Raw genomic sequence first — 7,355 nt, 5'->3', positions numbered from 1 at the left:
TTGACCATGGCTGGGGTTCCTGAGGATGAGCTAAACCCTTTTCATGTGTTAGGGGTTGGAGTCACAGCATCGGATGTTGAACTGAAGAAGGCCTATAGGCAGCTGGCAGTGATGGTTCATCCTGACAAAAAATAATCATCCCCGGGTGGGCCATGGTGTATTCAGGGTCCACTATCCTCCCAACTCCATGTCTTCAACTCAGTGGACTAGATCAAGGGTTATTCCCCTTGACAGCAGGGCAAGCTGCCCCTGGCTGGCCTGGGCAATGACACCTTTGGGGGAAGGGTGGACATCCCAGGATATCACTCAGGTGGGCTCTGGCCTGGGACCCAGGGCTTCTGCATGGAATTGAGCTCCTCAGGGGAGGAAATGGGAGCAGGGCTATCATACATTCACAGAGCTGGGTCCTGCAGGATTTTGATTTCTCACCAACTGGTCTCAGCTAACGTTTAATGAATGAAAGGAAGTCTCTGATGTCCCTTTCTTAGGGACCCTAGTACTGGAATCTTATGCTATCTCTTACCTTGACAAATTTGCTTACCATGTTGGCCATCGTCTATCCAGGTCTGATCTCAGGATACGAAAGATTCCCCCTTGTCTCCTGAGAAACTATGCTTTCTGGCCTTCCAAAAGGCCAGAAATATAAAAGTTATAAAAGTTTCTGATAAAATAGGCATCACATTACACATGTGTGCTATAGCCTTAAATTGCTAAAACACATCTGCTTAGAAAGTGAGGAAAACTCATCCGAAGATTTAGAGAGACAGAGAGAGAGCCTGGCCTTGTCAGCACAGGCCTTCTGGGAGAGCAGAGCAGGGTCAATGTCCCCCTCCCACCACAGGGCAAGTGGGAGGAGCTCGTCAGCCTGGACTCACATCTGGAGATCCTTGGACACGTCTCCTTGATGACCCTGGACATCATCATGAAGTGTGCCTTCAGCCACCAGGGCAGCATCCAGACAGACAGGTCAGTGACGACCCTTCAACATTAGAGTCCTTGTTCTTACCAGCTGGGGAGGACTTACCTGAGAGGGAGTTAGCACAGCGTGGATGCTTATCAGCACAGAAAGCAACATTCTGCACAGAGCCATGGACCACAGTCAAATTCCACTCAGACCAACCATGACTCAGTCACAGGTTCCTGATTCCTGCACAGGGAGGAGCCTGGCTGCTCAGGCCACTTGTAAAGGACTGAGGGTCTCCAGGGTTGTAAGGTAGAAATGACAAAGCCTCAGTGCTGCCTGTCCCCACTGACTGAAGAATCCCCACCCGGAGCCCCACTCCGTCTCCAGGTCAGAGGCTCCCTCCATTCCAGTCTCCTCTGCATCCTCTCTCTTCAGGAAAATCCAATCCTACATCCAGGTCATCAGGGACCTCAGCAATCTGACTTTTTCCCGATTAAGAAATGTTTTCCACCAGAACGACATCATCTACAGGCTGACCCCTGAAGGCCGCTGGAGTCACCGCGTCTGTCAGCTCACCCATCAACACACAGTTTCTTCTAATCCTTCTGGGCGGCTCCCGCCCACCCACCCCCATCATGCACATGTAAAAGGGCCTGGCCTTGACCCCTCAGGCAGAGCCCAGACTCCTGCTTCTTCTTCAGGAGCTGGCACACACCCACACTGGGTACACACTTTGGCAATGGTGGAATGAGACCCCCTCCCAGCATCACTGAGGCAGAGCCTCCATGGGCTGTGCTATTGAGGGGATGCCCGACCTGGATCAGACGATGCTGGAGCTCTCTGCCCTGACATGTGCGCCCATTCCCACCCTCATCCTCATCCACCTGGTACCCAGATTGGGCTTGAGGGGCAGATGGGGCTACGGTGGGTGTTGCATCTGAGCCCCCAGGAGCCCTCAGCTCTCCCTGGGAACCACTGTTCTGGGACAGATGAAGGGGTCAAACTGAGGCAGTCTCACCTGCAGGAGGGAGAGCTGGAGAAGGTGAGGAGCAAGAGGCACTTGGATTTCCTGGACATCCTCCTCTTTGCCAGAGTGAGTGTGGGCAGGAGAGGCCTGAGGCTTTGCCCAGAAACACAGAGGAAGGGCAAACCCTGCACTCTCCCTGCCTCCGCAGATGGAGAATGGGAGCAGCTTGTCTGACACAGACCTCCGTGCAGAAGTGGACACGTTCATGTTCAAGGATCAAGACACCACAGCCAGTGGCATCTCCTGGATCCTCCATGCTCTGGCCTCCCACCCCGAGCATCAGCAGAGGTGCCGGGAAGAGATCCAGAGCCTCCTGGGGGATGGCACCTCCATCACTTGGTGAGTGCCCAACAGATGGGGGAACCCTGCCCCCTCAGCCAGTGGGGAACCCCTTGTTGTCCAGCCCTGCCTGCCCTCAGATGGGCTTCCTTTCAGGGACCACTGAACCAGATGCCCAACACCACCACGTGCATCAAGTAGGCACTGCAACTCTATCCACCAGTGCCCGTCATCGGCAGAGATCTGAGCAAGCCCATCACCTTCCTTAATGGATGCTCCCTACCTGCAGGTATGAACTTCACCCCACCCACTAACCTAAGCACTCTGCAAGACCACATGGGAGATCAGAAATCCACATGGGCTTGCCCACTTCCAGGATACTCTGACTATTGTTTACACCTCAAGATAATTATTCACTCTGTAGTTAGGATAAGGTGTATGAAATGCTTGACACAGAACTTGAACACAGCAAAAGTGCGATAAACAAATGCTAGATCCTGAATGTGGTCTTGTAATGGAGCCCGAAAATTCTAATTCCTTTAGACATCAAGGCTTAAGAGAGAAGCGGGTGGAGATGTGGTTCTTTCTTTATAGGGTCTAAGTAAATGAGGGAGCTCAGAGAATCCACTGTCACGGATCAGATGGTCCAGTCTCTGAGGAGCCCTCAGGTGGATGGTAGAGAGCAGCTGATGCTCAGGTCTGAGAACCCTGCCGTGGTTGGAGGCCACCTATTGGCTCACCTCCCAGTGGGTCTGAATCCCAGCCCTGCCACCTCCTAACTGTGGGATTATGGTCATGTCCCTTAATCTCTCAGAAGCTTAGGTGAGTCATCTGCACATGGGGATAGGAGTGCCTTCCTTGAGGGCTGCTGTAAGGATTAAATGAGTTAATCCACATTCCCCGAGGACTCATGATGGCACCTGATAAATGAGAGCTGTCACTTGAGTTGCTCCTAAATGTAAGCCTCTAATTCTTTTCCTTTTAAATCCTGGGCCATGGTTACCTACTCTTAATCTGTGCTGTTGTGCTTTGTCACCTCCAGCCCTCCTGTCTTGCAAGAGCACCATTTCATTCAGAATGATGGAGGGTAGCTCTCATGGCGGCTCCCAGGCCTTTTGTGCACATTGCTCCTGCTGCCATGGGTACCATCAGTTTTCTCTCTCTCCTCCCTGCCCCACAGGAATCCCACTCTCCCTCTCCTTTTATGGGCTTCACCACAACCTGAAGGTGTGGCCGAACCCAGAGGTATGATGGCCATGGGAGGAGGGGATGGAATGCTCTCTCCAGACCAGCACCTCCCCTGCTCCCTCTAGGGGATTCTTGTCCCCTGGTGGATTGGTGCAAGGAGTTTGACCCCACCTGTCCTGGCCCCGGTGCTCTCTCTGCAGGTGTTTGACCCATCCCGGTTTGCACCAGGTTCTTCTCAACACAGCCATGCTTTCCTACCCTTCTCAGGAGGATGCAGGTGAGGCTTTCTGTACTTGGTGCAGCTGGGTGTCACTGAGTGCTACCCCATGTCTGTGACCTCCTGCATTCATATGTGGTGCATGCAGTTATGGCTTTTATGTTGGTGTATTGGGATGGAAGCATGTTTCTGTATGTTCAACATACAAGTAGCCTTTAGGGCAGGCCACAGAGTAACCCACAGCTCTTTCTCAATGGCTGGCCACATTTCAGTGTTGATGGCTGTTCCAAGTTTAGTGTATTGTAGTGTTTTTCCTCACTGTAAGATGATGACTCTACCTAATTAAAATTACTCACTGTATGTTAAATTTCAACTGTCCTCCGTTTCAATTGTCATAATTTTAAAGGGTAGATTTTTTAATTCTACATCTTCTCAGTCCCACCTTTTCTATTTACTTCCCCATTATGCATCCTGTTGCATCATGAGTAGTCTACATATGCTTCCATTTTCAGACGCCCTGCGTGAAACTGTTGAAGCCATATACTGGAAAAGTTATAGCAGCTTTTTAAGAAAGTTTGTTAGCAATGTGTGTCACTTTGTGCTTGGGGTCTATCCAAAAGACGTTTTGACAGCATATTAATGTCTGATACACATGACAATTTCCCCAGTTGTCAAAACTTTTCCTGTGATCTTAGATCTTTTTCCATGATATTATACATTGAGTCCAATAGTCCAAGCAGGCAAAAGTATAGAATTGAGACAATCAAATGCCTTTGAGAGAAAAATCTACTAATTTGTATATGATACAAACATTTGAAAGGTTTCTGGCATGTAAAATATAGAGCATACTTGAAATAGCTGTTGAGCTGGACAAGAATACTTCATATCGGCTGCTGGGAAAATCCTCCCAGGCTGCTAGAATCCTCCCCTGTAATGGAACTTCCATAAACTTTGTAATTACTTAGTAGAAACAAGTTTTTTTCTGAATCTCTAATTCTGTGAAATTTTCAGTTGGTGAATCAACCTTCAGAGAACAGGCTTGACACAAACATGCTTCCAGAATACGCTCTAGGTTTTGGTTTCTGCCAGGGTCCTGTTCTTTCTTATAGATATTGGCTGCACATAATGCGGCTGCCACTAGAGGACGGGGGTATGTACTAGGCAGCTCAATTCCTAGGTCAGAATTAATATTTACTTTTATTCCATTCTGGTTTTATTTTTCAATTCAATTAACTTTATTTAAATATAAAACTATTAAGTTGTCTCTGTGTGCCAAGTTCTGTGCTAGGAGATGGGAAGGCAGAGATGAAAGACACTGTCCCTGCCTCCTAGAGTTCACAGTCAAGAAACAAAAACCTCGGCAATTCCCTGGCAGTCCAGGGGTTAGGACTCTGGGCTTTCACTGCCGTGGCCCAGGTTCAATCCCTGGTCAGGGAACTAAAATCCCGCAAGCCTCGTGGCACGGCCAAAAAACAAAATAACAAACACCTCTACTCAAGACAGACATCATTCCTTCTTTCTTTCACTCACTCATTCATTCACTGAGCAGGTTGTTAAATGTTCCATGTTTCTGGCATTGTCCTGGTCACTGGACGGTGATGTGTCCTTGAGGATGTGGGAGAAAGAGGTGCAGGCGGCAGAGGCAGGAGGCCAGGCGGTCACTAGACTGAGTCTTGAGCATGTGGCCAGCAGAGGTGGGGGGAGGGGACCTCAACAGGAGCGGAGTGAGGAAGAGGGGCTGGACAGGGGCGAGGTGAGTGAGGAGCAGCCCAGAGAGCGCTGTGACGCCAGCTGAGGCCCCGCGACGTGTCCTCCCTGTGATGGAGGGCGCAGCAGGCCCCGAGCCGCCGTGGCTGCAGTAGAGGGAGGGGAGGCAAGGAGACTGAAAAGGCCGGTGAGGAGCCCACGGGATGGGAGGAGGGGCCTTGCTGGAGTAGAATGGGAAGGCTCCAGGGGCGGGTTGACTGAGGGGCTGCGGGGAGACAGGAGGCCAGAGCATTAAGGGGGAGGCAAGTGGTCCAGCAGGTTGAGGGGCGCTAACCCGTGGCCCCTCCAAGAAGCCTGCCTGACTTCCTTACACAACTCTGTCCTGTCCTGTCTGGGGACTGGGGCCCCTGCTTGTCTGCCATGGGTGGTGAGGGCCCGAGAGTTCCCCAGACCCCCCTACAGTGCCCTGGCCTGGCCTGAAACCAGAAACTGCCTGTGGATGAGTGAACAAAGTACTAATTCATATTTACTGATTCACGTGACTTGACCCTGTGGCTTAGAGCACCGACCTCCCCAACAGGACTTGCTATTGCTGAGAGCAGAAGTAGGAATTAGGAGCTAGTCCTGGAGAGAGGTGGCCTTTGTAAAGGTCAGGGGGAGAGGGTGGACCGAGGCTTGGACGGCACGTTCAATGTGACCCATAAGGAAGGGATCGGGGCTGGGCCACGTGGAGGAGAGCCCTGAATGCCCTGTGCCCAGCAGGGGTTAGAAGGCTCTGCTCACTTCCTTTTCCCTCCCTGACCCAGGAACTGCATCGGGAAGCAGTTTGCCATGAATGAGATGAAGGTGGCCGTGGCCCTGACCTTGCTTCGCTTTGAGCTGGCACCCGATCCCTCCAGGGTCCCTGTTCCCATTCCAAGGCTTGTGCTGAAGCCCAAGAATGGGATCCGCTTGCAGCTCAGGAAGCTCCTGTAGTGCTTGTTGGGGACAAGGACGAGCTCTGAGGGCCCTGCCTGCCGTCCTGGCTCGCTGTCACTCTCTCCTGTCCTTGCCTCTGTGACCACTTCCTGCTTCTATCTGCCCACCTGCCGGCCTACCTTGTCTCCTGCTTCCTGCCCATCAGACTCTCTCACCCTTTCTCAGGCTTCCTACTTCTTTTTCTGTTACCTTTCTCCGACCCACCTGTATCTCTGTCTGCCAAACTCCTCATCACCTGCCCTACTGCAGCCTGTCTGCCCTCTCCCTGCCTTTTTCCCTTTCTGCCTGCTTGTCTGTTCTGTATTAGTTTCCTCTTCCCGCTACAAAAAAATTACCAGGAATTTAGTGACGTACAACACCACAAATTTTTTTTTTTTTTTTTTTGCGGTACGCGGGCCTCTCACTGCTGTGGCCTCTCCCGCCGCGGAGCACAGGCTCCGGATGCACAGGCCCAGCGGCCATGGCCCACGGGCCCAGCTGCCCCACGGCATGCGGGATCCTCCCGGACCGGGGCACGAACCCGCGTCCCCTGCATCAGCAGGCAGACTCTCAACCACTGTGCCACCAGTGAAGCCCCAACAACACAAAATTTTAATCTTACAGTTTAGGAGATCACAAATCTGAAATTGGTTTAACTGAGCCACAACCAAGGTGTTTCAGAAGCTCTAAGGGAGAATCTCTTTTCTTGCATTCCCAGCTTCTAGAACTTTACAATGCTTTTCAGTGAGTGGATTAGGCCCTCCCAGATTATCAAGGAAATCTTTTCTTAAATTCAGTGGATTGTAGATGTTAACCATATCTACAAAATCTTCAGAGCGACAGCTAGACTTCTGTTTAATTGATTAACTGCATCTACAGCTTATCCAAGTTTACACAAAAAACTAAACATTACAGTCCACCCCTTCAACTTGGCATCCCTACAAATCCCCTTAGACCATACTTAATCTGCAAATAAAGACTTTATAAAGTCATACTCTGCCAAGTATTTGATGTATAATTGAAAGACTCTAACCCTTTCCCCTCAAGACAACAGAAAGTCATTGGATGGTGGTCAC

At 50.8% G+C, this 7,355-nt stretch overlaps 1 pseudogene across 1 annotated transcript; it reads left to right on the top strand.

The window, feature by feature from the left end:
• The first annotated feature begins 722 nt into the window (after window positions 1-722).
• Window positions 723-6,297, top strand: LOC309800454 (cytochrome P450 4A11-like; annotated as a pseudogene). The gene is made up of 8 exons: window positions 723-966; window positions 1,340-1,493; window positions 1,893-1,997; window positions 2,080-2,270; window positions 2,367-2,499; window positions 3,391-3,455; window positions 3,599-3,675; window positions 6,129-6,297. The product of its transcript is annotated as a cytochrome P450 4A11-like (transcript).
• The last annotated feature ends 1,058 nt before the right edge of the window (window positions 6,298-7,355 follow it).

The sequence above is a fragment of the Mesoplodon mirus genome (genome assembly GCF_964341445.2).
Source record: "Mesoplodon mirus genome assembly, chromosome: 3".
In the NCBI taxonomy this organism is placed as follows: Eukaryota; Metazoa; Chordata; class Mammalia; order Artiodactyla; family Ziphiidae; genus Mesoplodon; species Mesoplodon mirus.
The sequence above is the reverse complement of the archived record's forward strand: the minus strand, read 5'-3'. Positions and strand labels throughout refer to the sequence as shown.